The 12,423-nt window shown below is 36.3% G+C and overlaps 1 protein-coding gene across 1 annotated transcript in view; it reads left to right on the top strand.

The window, feature by feature from the left end:
- The first annotated feature begins 1,376 nt into the window (after positions 1-1,376).
- Positions 1,377-12,423, top strand: part of LOC107677921 (sodium channel protein type 1 subunit alpha-like) — a 53,854-nt gene continuing 42,807 nt past the window's right edge. The window contains exon 1 of the mRNA XM_016472991.1: positions 1,377-1,513. The gene's annotated coding sequence lies outside the window, so the exon portion shown is untranslated. The remainder of the gene's footprint in view (positions 1,514-12,423) is intronic.

Raw genomic sequence — 12,423 nt, 5'->3', positions numbered from 1 at the left:
TGTTATGTTTTATGTTATGTTGTTATGTTATGTTAAGTTATGTTATGTTATGTTATGTTATGTTATGTTTATGTTATATGGTTATGTTATGTTATGTTATGTTATGTTGTTATGTTATGTTATATATTATTCAGTAAAAGCTTTTGGCATTATTTTAGTTTACTATTATTGAATGTGGTTAATCAAAAGGCTGATTTTGATTCATTTTAATTTTAAACTTTGACCTGTTTTACCATCTGCATTGCTATTGGTGGTTATTGGTATTTTAAAGTACAACACGGATTTAAATAGTTCAAGCAGGCTGGTAAATAAACAATATGTGTTAATTATATAGCTTATGAAATGTAAATAAACACAAGACAATGTTAAAAACGCTTCTGCTTAAATATTGAAGTTGAAATCACATAAGCAGTGTTTTGGTTTCATCATCTACGGAAAATTTACGTTTATGAAAAGAAAAGGGAAAAAAATGGACTAGGTGAAAATAAAATCCACTAGGTGGCGCTATCAGGCTTCGCTGTCCTCGTCTGAAGCGTGTCACTGACGTTTTGAACTGTCAAAATGCGCTGGAAGTTACTGGAAAATGTATTAAAATGTGCTCTATGGCGTTTTTATGAACTCAATTTAAAAAGTTTGTGGTAAAAGTCTATTAAAATATACCTTTTGCAAGGTGAATTTAAAGTATATTCTTGAAGTGCTTCATAGAAAGATAATTGTCATTTCTTTACTACATCACGTTGATATTTTACAGTAGCCTACTGATGTTTTATTACAGAAAACACGAGATAAGGCGACTACCTGTCTTTGAATTGGTCTTTTTACCTCAAGTCTTTTTGACGATACTGTCAATTAAAATCTAACAGTATCTATAGAGAAAGAAGATCAAGACAACATACTTGTCTGTTATTTTAATTTTGTTGTAATCTATTTTGTTTTGTCAAAATGTGCGTATTTTAAGTTAAAAACAAAGGGTGGGGCAAACAAGACATCCTCGTGACAAATAAAATAAAATATGAAAAATAAAAATATCTATATTAAATTAAAGTTCTGTCAAGTTCTGAAAATGTAGGACTCCTCCTATGGCGAAGGTCACGTTTTTAACATTCATGAGAGAATGTTCTCCATTGGACGGTTAAGATGGAACGGCTGCACAGTCTAATTAATATTCATGAGGCAAGCCATTGCCAACAGAAGGTGAACGAGGCAACGTTGGCATGGCGTACTTAATATTCATAAGCCCAGCCTCAGGCATAGTAGGATTGGTGAGTTCGTTCTGTATCTAATGAATAACCGGAAGCGCTCATCTCTGCGATCTCAGGCACTTCGCTCTCTTTGATCAGTCTTCTACAATTTTTTTTCTCTCGCAGAAAATCCCTTGGAGTTTCCTTGGGTAAAGTTGCCCACACTGTCTGTTTTCCTCCACCTTGTATCACTGCATCAAGTTTTGCTCCTGGGCGCTGAGGATTAATTTTCCCCTCGTTTTGGCAACAATTCCGATTTTTGCTGGAAGATGGTGAGTGGATCATGAAGTGCTGATGAAAGCTATAAAAAATGTATAGTCAATAAAAAATGCTTCAGGTTATAACTGAATGCAAATAACAATACCATGTCTGATGCATTAAAGAGTTATGTCTAACCAGGCTTTTAAAATGAAATCTGAGGTAGTCTAAGCTTGTTTGTTATTATAAAGTAGCAAAAGTCATTAACATGCTTTGGTTTTAGATTATTTTCTCATTCGGTTGACAGTATGCACTTCTGTTTTTTTTTTTCAGTGATTCATATAAATAATTGGCTGTGATAGGCTTACTTTTCTATTTCTGTAGGCTATTACATACAGTAGCCTAAGTCATTGTTGTCATAACAGCATCAGATGCAAAAGAAAAAAGTTATCTACATATCTTTACATTGATTGATTTGTTTGGTTTTCCGACATCCATTTATGCGTGTCCGCACTGGTCTAGACTGCGCCACGGGTTTTGTGCTTTAATTTAACGTAGATCATTTTATAATAGGCTACTTCTAATGCATTTGATTAGCGCACTGTTGAAACGCCTATAATCTTGAAAACAAATTATCAAAGCGATCCTCTTCTGCTAGTTTTTATTTTCACGCCTTGGGTTTTTTGAGAGACATGTCAACTGTCCTAACCCTGGTTGACGCCCTGGAAATCCACTCTTCCAGTGATTGATTCTTGAATCTGAGGTGGAAGAGATACCACAGGATAAAAAAAAAAAAGGTTAAATCAGCTCGCACGGTGATTTATATTTGTAGTAGACTGCTAAACCGCGTTTAATTTGACTTTGGTAATGAACCATGTGCAGTTCGACTCATTTCCCGGAATCGGTTCTTTCGAACAGTTCAATCTGAATACCTCACGTAATTTCTGACATTCTACACGACCAGAGAAACCATATGAAAGCAAATTTACTCAGTTTCTGCCTGGTTATGAATACATAGTAATAAAATAAAAACATAAATAATAATAATAATGTTTTTTAAATTGTTTATTGTAAGTTCCAGTATGTTTTAGATCCGATTCGGCTCATACAAACAAAAATTCAAAAGAATTCAAACAAAATTAATTTACATAAAATAAAATAAAATTGATTTACATATTTTACATCAATGCATGTTTTGTTAAATGATGTTGTAGTGCATTGGTTTATGAGACAAAACGGTCATATAAAGTCGTAAACAAACTTATTCCCGTCAATCCAATTTTCTTCAATGGAAAAGGCTTTTACTATCAGTTAACTCATATGAGTCGATTCAATGAGTCGTCGATTTATTGATTCGAAAATGTATCTGACTCGACCGATTTTTGGGGGAATTTTTCAAATCGGTTTGGTGAATCAGTTCATTAAAAAGATTCGACTCAAAAGTACGACTCGCTTCGCTTCGCTTCTGTTCACTTTCCAAGCAATTGATTCGTGTGTCTTTGGTGGAAGCGTTCATTCAACGCATGTTTTATATAGAACTACGTTTTATTTGACTGCAACTGATTGAACAGTGGTTATTCATGAAGAGAGTAAGGTATGGATGGTCAATCGTCAGAAAGATTTGATCACAAAGATTAAAGTAATTTATCGCCCGCAAGTGCATCCAAAATCGCCTCATAAATCGCTTCATGCAGGTTGGATTTAATAAAAGAAGGCATGTTCTTCTGTTTCTTCCACCTCAGCTGAGCACAACAGTCTAGAAGGCGCCAATTTTAATTAAATCAGGTATTTCTCCGCAGTCAGTCATAATATGAATTAAGGCTTGCTTCACCAGTTACATAAGATGAGGTGGACTACTGATGTGGACAACAAAAGTTAAGTTATTTTATGGAATAATATCAATATCTGTCAGATGTGCTTGTCCAGGTTGGGCAAAAGTTAGCAAAAGACAAGTCACTTTCTTTCTTTCTTTCTTTCTTTCTATTTCAGAGTAAATATTAATTGAGTAAAAACTTTCAGGGATTGATTAGATCTTGAAAAATGGACATTACATATCAGCTTCAGTGTCATCACATGATTCTTCAGAAATCGGTCTAATACGCTGATTTGCTGCTCAAGAAACATTGCTTATTATTATCAATGTCGAAAATAGTTGTGGAAACTGTTTAAGAGGGTAAAAGAGTACATTTGTAAAGTGTAAATTTAGCACCGATATCGGCACTGAATACTGTAATATAGTATATGAATATTATATTATATAATCTGCATGTTATAGAGCTTTTGCAGTGGCTGTTAAGATTGACACTCAGTCTATTCTATTCTGTTCTTTTCGCATAGAATCAGTAGTAAAAAGCATTATAATCTGACAGAATAATCATTGAATATGGGCTGTTAGATCCATTACTGAGCATGGTTTGTGATTCAGAGGCGTTTTGCTAAGTGCTCTTGGAGGTTTTTGGTTTCATTCCAGCATATATCCACACTTGGGAAACTTAATGTTTTTCCTCACAAGGCAATGGGAAACACTTGAAGTGCCTAACATGATGGCTCTGATTGAATCTGTTTGTAGATGTGGCTTCACTGTTTTGGACTGTGTGACACAAACAGAGAGGTGGGGAGATTTGCATAATGTAAACCAAATTGTTCATTCAGACAAGAATGTCTGAAACAGCTGCTCACATTGCTTCAAATAAGTACAGGTCAGAAGGAGTGTGTTGTTTCATTTTTACATAAATGTATATGTTATGCAGAATGATGGAACATTATTTCACCCATATTTTGACATTTTATTTTCACAACAGTTATTTGAAACAATTAGACACTTTACTTGCATTTAATGTACACCAATATGGAACTCATCTGACCCATGTACTGTATGTATGTATGTATATGTAAATGTGACCCTGGACCACAAAACCAGTCTTAAGGCGCTGGGGTATATTTGTAGCAATAGCCAAAAATAAGCTACATTGTATGGGTCAAAATTATTGATTTTTCTTTTATGCCAAAAATCATTAGGACATGAAGTAAAAATCATGTTCCATGAGGATATTTTGTAAATTTCCTACTGTAAATATATCAAAACGTAATTTTTGATTAGTAATATGCATTGCTAAGAACTTAATTTGGACAACTTTAAAGGCAATTTTCTCAATATTTAGATTTTTTTGCACCTTCAGATTCCAGATTTCCAAATAGTTGTATCTCGGCCAAATATTGTTCTATTCTAACAAAAAGCTTATTTATTCAGCTCTCAGATGATGTATAAATCTCAATTTCGAAAAATTGACCCTTATGACTGGTTTTGTGGTCAAGGGTCATATATATATATATATATATATATGTGATGCCTAAATTATATGATACAAGTGATTCCATGATACTGTATCATATAAAATCAACTGATTTTAATTTTTAGTGCGTCATTTCTAATTTATGTAGACAATATTGTTTAAATTCTAATATTAGACAGTTCTGGTTTTAAGCCATGATAAAGAATAATAAAATAATGATATATACAGAGCTCTTCTTGTCATTCCACATCACATTACAGTCTAATGCTCATTCCACATCACATTACAGTCTAATGCTCATATTTTTTGTTTGTTTCTTTGTTTTTCTTGCTGCCCTGTCACATTTCTATAGAGTTCTAGAATGGCACAGTGTGAGAGCCGAAAAATGGTTTCTACAGACTGATAAAGAGCAAATCAGCTGGCCTTTGGTCTGGCGGCTTCAGTGTCTGTTGTCAGGTGTATTTGTCTTGCAGAGGAGTCAATATATCATGAGAAGAGATTAGAGGCTTTGAGCGAGAGTCAGGTTGCTGTTGTCAATGGTAATCGTGTGATGAATATCATGTGTAATTTGGAGTAACCTCAGCCATCGTTTAGATGTTGACTCGTGCCTCTGTTTGAAGTTTATTTTGGCTCTTGTTTGGGGATCCAGGCCTGTCAGTCAGTTACTCGACCTCTAATTAAAATGAATGGCGAGTCTGCTGGGAGTACAGATGTGGTCAACAACCTGTTAATCTCTCAGAGGACACGATGTACTACCTGCAGATAATAATCTGGATTTATTACATCCTTAGAGTGCTGCTGAAGATGGCGACTGTTGGTTGGTAACAGGTGGGCCAGTTGGTGGGCCAAAGTAACATAATGATGCTGCCATCTTTCTGAGGTCATTTTTACCCTCCTGTAATTCGGTTCCGAATCTAAGGTGCAAATTGGCTTTTTGACCCCCCTCTACAAAATAGTGGATTACTCAGTAAATATACATCGGTGGTAGTGTTGTCAAAAGACCCGGTACTTCGGTACCAAGTCGGTACTAAAAAAATGAAAATGTTACGGTTCCAGGTTTTTTTAAGTACCGGTGGTACCGAGTACCCGGTCAACCCGGTTCTAGATGTGCTATCCGAAAGGTGCGCAGATGCGCTCTCTTCATAAAAGCACTGAGACATGGCCACATCAAAAGGAGGAAACACGCCAAAACACTTTAAAGACAGACACCCAGATCAAATGAAAGAGTTCAATCAGGCAAGTTTCATTTTAATTTTTAATATTTAGATCTTGTTTCCCATACATTGATTTATGTGACCCGCCACAATATCAATGCCGCAAATCACAAATAGATTTTCCAAAAGGCTTTGACTTCGTTGAATAAACATGAGCACTGCACGTGTCAAAGTCGAAACCCGGTGTGTTAATTTTTTAATTAGCATGTTTTTGTGTTTTGCTTTGGTACCGAAATTGGTACCGAGAACCGTGGATTTTCACTGGTATTGGTACCGAATACTGAAATTTTGGTACTGTTACAACACTAATCGGTGGTATTTAATATTTTGGCTTTCATCACTATACATGTTTATCTTTCTTCAGAAGAAATATGGACAAAATCAAAAATTTGAGCTGGGGACGTTTCTGAAATTTGGTTGATTTGACACTGAACGACCCTTTTAACAATAACTGCTAAACCTTAAAAGACAGACTTGCTTTTGTTGAACCCATCTGTTCACTTTAAAGGGGTCATATGATGTTGCCGGAGCGACGAGACAAAAACATTAAAACCCATTATAAACGAGGCATTTGTTGCATCCAGTGGGGACATAATTACGGATTATAATGACTTGTACTGTCTTTTTACCCGTTGCGTTGCATCGCGCCGCGCCGCGTAAACATAAAACCATGTCTGCATTTGTGATCGGAGAAATGACAAACAACAAGCGCTACTCTACACTGCTCAAAACTCGCGTTTGAATCGTCAGTGGCAAATTCTTTAAATATAAAAAACTTACTTACAGTCTGTGAGTCAGAACAGCCGGCATTGTAGTCTACTCTCCTTCACTTAACCACTGATTTCTAGTCGTGTCCTCTTTTGGAAGGCCAAACAATGTAGTTTCGCTTTCACAACGAAAGTGAGCCTTGAGTGAGCGGCGGCCGGCGGATTCGATGAAGGCACGGCTGGCAGGCTTGCGACACCCACATGTAAGGAAAAATTGAAATCGCATCATATGACCCCTTTAATTCAACTTATTTTTGAAACAATCATGTGGCGTTTGTGGTGAAAAACTACATTACCCATGATGCTATACAGAAAATTCCACCAATCAGAAAGTCACGTCAAAAGAGATCTTTAGCTCCGCCCACTCCCATGAAGCACAGCGAATGATGCAATCATTCCCTATGCCCTCAAAATACTTAAATATTTGTATATGCATATTTTGCAATAATATATATTGTTTCTATAGAAACAACTAACAGTAACAACTTTAAATTAATAGTTTCATGTTTCACTGTCATTTTTATCCATTATTGTCTATCACAATGCTTCATGGGATTGCAGCTCTTTCCCTCATTAAAGCCATTAAGTATACAGTCTTGCACCTTTGCCTTTTTGTCAGATTTTCAAATATCTTTTTGCTTCAAATCATAGTTTTCCTCAAAGTTTGTTGGATTGGTTCATGGCTTATAATGCTTTAACAAAGACTTTTTAAAATCCCTATGGAAAAAAAATGAATTGGAAAAATACGTCTGGAACCAACACCAATTTTTCTTGATCATCTAAACATTTAACATTCTCTATATAGAGATTTATTGTTTGCAGTTCCGTTTAATTGTGTGTGTTGCCTTTGCAATGTCAAAACAGCTATTTCAGTATTTCACTACTAAAATCAATAAATATGAACTAGATAATACAGCGGGCTGTAGTTTGTAGTAGGCTGACAGAGGTCCCGGGCTGTTTTTAGTCCCAGTACATCCCTGCCATTACTAAAAGCACACTGAAATGCAATTAATCATTTGTCAGAATGCCGTGTCCCAAGTGATGTAGAGGGAGTATGTTGGCTTAAATTACAGTATCCTGCAAAGTACCATGAAATGGGCAATGATCCCTCCCTGGTATGAAGCTGCTCCCTAAGGTTTTGAACTAAAATGAAAAGGAAAAAATAAAAGTTCACTGTACATTCATGTTGAAAGACTGAAGCATTACTAATCATTTTTTGCACCATTTGATAGGCTATTGATGACATATTTTTTTCAGGGGGTGGTTGTGTGGCTAATCATATTTACGTTTGTATTACTAAAAATATGATATGTTTTAAAATATGGGCCAACTCTCTGTAGCAAAAAACAAACAAAAAATTCTCTCCAACAATAATTTTTTTATCTCCATTTCTCCAGCTTTTTTATAGATGGGCTGCTTTATGGCCAATAGAAAAGCACAGAAGGAAAGTGCAGGACTTGTTTCTTCATATTTTTGTCATTTTTTGAAAAATTATGTGGGAAATGGATTTGAATGTAGTATTAAATGGGGCCAAAAGGTTGCATTAACCAAAAAAAAAATTTTTTTTGAGTTTTAAAAACGTAACACATTTATTAGTATAGATGCTATTTACTTAGATTTGTTTGTTTTGTTTTTTAATCTAATACAGTGACATTTTTTTAGTGTAAGTGTCTAAATACTTTTTGGGAACACTGCATTTGTCTTGTTTAATCAGAAAGTGCAGGACTTGTTTCTTCAGATTGTTTTATGCCATGTTTTGAGAAATTATTTGGTAAATTTTGATTTTAAGCATAGTAAAATGTATTAAATGCAACGAAAGGTTGCGTTAACCAATAAAATGGCATTTATTAAAAACATTTCCTAATCCCTACTTTACTATCTTTTGCACAGAACTTGATACTAATAGGGATTGGAAGGAAAGAAAAATGGAGAGAATTAAATTTTAAAGGGTCCCGTAAAAATAGACCAGGAGAGAGACGTGAGTGAGGATTCGAGAAGATAAATGAGAGATTCCAAGTGGAATAATTCATGGGATATTGTTCATTAAGTTGGGTGAGCAGATTGCAAGACAGAATGTGTCTGTTGTGCTTTTGTCTTTCTGAGAACAGGATAAATCGAAAAGACCAAGAACTAGAAAGATTACAGTTCACATCTTACACTCTTAAAAACAAAAGTCCTTTATTGGCATCGATGGTTCCATGAAGAACTTTTGACTTCCATGGAAACTTTGCATTGCACAAAAGGTTCTTTATAGTGTAAAAAGTTTCTTTAGATTATTAAAATGTTCTTCACACTAAGAAAAAATGGTTCTTTTAAGAACTTTTCACTGAAAGGTTCTTCCTGGAACCCAAAATGATTCTTCTATGGCATCAAAAAAAAAAAAAAGTCAGATAACTTAAGAGTGTAGATCCCAAGAGACATGTTTTTGTTTTTCATACTAAGCATACTAATAGTTTCCTCAATTTTGAACATTGTTGTTTTTCAACCAGGATTCTGATCTGCATCCTTTTCTTTCCAGCAAGACTGATATCTGAAGGAAATGATGTCTCCTCTTAGTGACCCGAAGACAGATTATGATATCTTAATGCAATTAGGAAATTATATCTGATAACGATTCTTAGTATTACAGAGGAAATGTCCCAGGACCAGTGTCTGGCTGTGTGTTTCTCACATAACAGGCTTCACTGTTGGACCAGGTTCTCCTGCCTGATTGAGATCTTTGCTGGTCTTATACTGTGTTTGGTTCTTGGAGTGAAATGGTCTCCTTTCAACAAAGTGCAGAGTTGGTTTTTCACTCTTGGGAGCTCTTAAAGGGGTCATATGATGCTGCTAAAAAGAACATTATTTTGTGTATTTGGTGTAATGAAATGTGTTTATGCGTTTTAAGGCTCAAAAAACACATTATTTTCTACATACTGTACATTATTGTTTCTCCTCTATGCCCCGCCTTTTTGAAACACGTCGATTTTTACAAAGCTCATCGGTCTGAAAAAGCGATGTGTGCTCTGATTGGCCAGCTATCCAGTGCGTTGTGATTGGCCGAATTCCTCAAGCGTGTGACGGAAATGTTACGTCCCTTACCATATTGTGATGCCTGCGGCAACCATATGTGACGACCCCGGGCTGGACTCCGCTTCGTCCACGGTGAAAGCCGATCCGGCGATCCTCAGCGCGAAGTTGAAGTATTTCCTCAGCGACCAGCACGGATCAGCTCTAGGCATGATGAAGCAGATATCGTCCTCTTTTGGAAGACCAAACAAAGTAGTTTCGCTTTCACAATGAAGCACACAGCGCCTTCTCGACATGGCTGCATCGTCAACAATACTACAGCGAGAATAAAAGTTATGCCTTCTTTCTTTGCGTGAACATTTGGGCAGCGTTATGCAAATCTTCTCACATCGTGACGTAGACATGTGGCGGCGTGTTAGAACGAGCCGTTTTAGGCGTTATGCAAATCTTCTCACATAGCGACGTAGGTATGTGGGGGCGTGTTAGAACGAGCCATTTTAGGTAGGTGTGGCTGACTCTTAACTTTTATAAAGAATATCTCTTTGGATTTGAGACTTTAGTCGTTGCAACTTTACAGATCTTCTTTATGCACCAAGAGCTTGTAACGCTCCAAAGAGAAAGGAAAAATTGAAATCGCATCATATGACCCCTTTAATGTTGAGGGTTTTCTAGTGAAATCCTATCAGAAGAGATGTTTTTCAGTGGTTAGGCTTATCGTGATTTATCTGAAATAAGAGAATCACGCTCAACAAACATATCTGTGATTGGCAACAATGCTCTGCGCTGCAAAAACACGTTGTAAATTGAAACCTTTGATGCTCTTCACAGACACTCACACAAATACAGGAGCGTTTGAAAGCAGCCGCCTGTCAGCAAATTGGTACTACCGGTACTGTGGAAAGGCTGGTATCATTACGTTTTTAAAATGTAGATATTGACTTAGTACTGAAGTGCCGGTACTTTTGACAACATTAGTTCTGATGTTCTTTACTTTACAGCTTTCCAATAGTTGACTATTACATATTCCATAGTATTTGCCTGTTTGTTTTTCTAGAATTTTTACATGATTTGAGCTTAGGAAGCACTTAATTTATTCTACCATTGTCAGATTTTATTCCTGATTTGAAAACTCAATTTTGGCAAACAGTTATGGGATTTCTTACCCCATTCAAGTAGCTGCCTTGGGGAGTTACAAATATGGCCGCTTATTTGCAGTACCTTAAAGGGACTATCTTTTTAAGCTTTTAAGTGATGTCCACCAAGATTAGCACAGTGCCTCACTTTGACTTGGTGAGCTTTTTATTTATTTATTTAATTTTTTTTTGTAATTGATCGGATGTACAGTTCTCCTGTTGCAGACAAAAATCAATCAAAATCCCATGGAGTGAATGTTCATAATGTTTATGCTTTGATTTGAACTTTCAGACCAAGTCAGCATTTTGCCTTTACTAAAGCAATAAGCCCCAAGAAGCCGTGGTTTACAGTGAATTTATAACAGCTAAGGGGCGTTGTTAGGCACGATGCGAAGCGGAGTATAAAACGGTTTATTCCATATACGTAGTAAGGTTTCACAAAATAAAACAGAGCAAATAAAGTGTAATGATATTAATAAAAACATTATTCTTCCACCAGACAATGTAGTTCCTCAGAAACGGTTGTGGTTGCAGCAAAGTGGTTGCCAAGCAACACACAAACGCAGAAACAAAGAGGTGTATGTTTGTAGAGTAATTTACAACAGCCTCGAATGCGGCTCAACCAATCAGAATCAAGGACCGGAACTATCTGTTTTATAAAGTTATTTACAGTATTTTTATTGTTAAAGAACATCTTGTAACTTGAACTCCTCACGGAAATCCAATAAAATAAGTGGGTGGTTATGTAGTGATTATGGATTTGGCCTGGTAGTCTGAGGGTTTAAAACCTCATTTGGGGTGACCTATGAACTAAATATGTATGAAGTCATCCTTTGTCACATGAGCATGATGTGTGCTCCAAATGCTGATCCAAATTAGCAGCTTAAAGGCAGACAAGGTAGGTGATTTGGTTCAGAAACATTTTTTGTTATGCTTATATTACTTATATTGTCTGTGGAAGTTTTCTCAGACATGAGGTAATCTGACAGTGTTGCATTAAATCCTCCACCAACGCCGTCTCTCATCGTGTTGCTGGTTAGCCTCTGGTCTGCCTGTGCGCGGTCATGTGTTTTGGAGGAGGCGTGGCTTCGGAGAGTGATTTGCAGGGAGGGTGAGATCTTATGCTTTCAAAGCTTGCTTGCTATTGCTAGCCTCTCCGAAATCGCCTTCCCTACCTTTAACCAGCAAGGCCATACATTAGACCAGCATGGAAATGTGAACTTAACTAAAGTCTTTCAGCAGGCCGAGGGACATTTCTTAAAAAAAATTAAAAAAAACTGTTATGTCAAGTGACCAAAAGGGGCCTGAACCTCATAAATAATGCTGGTGCTGGAGCGCAGGTGTGCTGGTTGACTAGCAAATATTGTGTTTTGGATGCTGGTTGATAAGTAAGGGATGTTGTTGGTCCATCAGTTAGGACAAATTTAATTTAAAGGGGTCATATGATGCAATTTAAAGTTTTCCTTTCTCTTTGGAGTGTTACAAGCTGTTCGTGCAAAGTTAAGATCCGTAAAGTTGCAAAGATTAAAACCTCAAACCCAAAGAGATATTCTTTATAAAAGTTAAGA

The sequence above is a fragment of the Sinocyclocheilus anshuiensis genome, unplaced genomic scaffold (genome assembly GCF_001515605.1).
Source record: "Sinocyclocheilus anshuiensis isolate Anshui unplaced genomic scaffold, SAMN03320099.WGS_v1.1 scaffold164, whole genome shotgun sequence".
In the NCBI taxonomy this organism is placed as follows: Eukaryota; Metazoa; Chordata; class Actinopteri; order Cypriniformes; family Cyprinidae; genus Sinocyclocheilus; species Sinocyclocheilus anshuiensis.
Note: the sequence above shows the minus strand (reverse complement) of the source record. Positions and strands in the feature narration are given on the sequence as shown.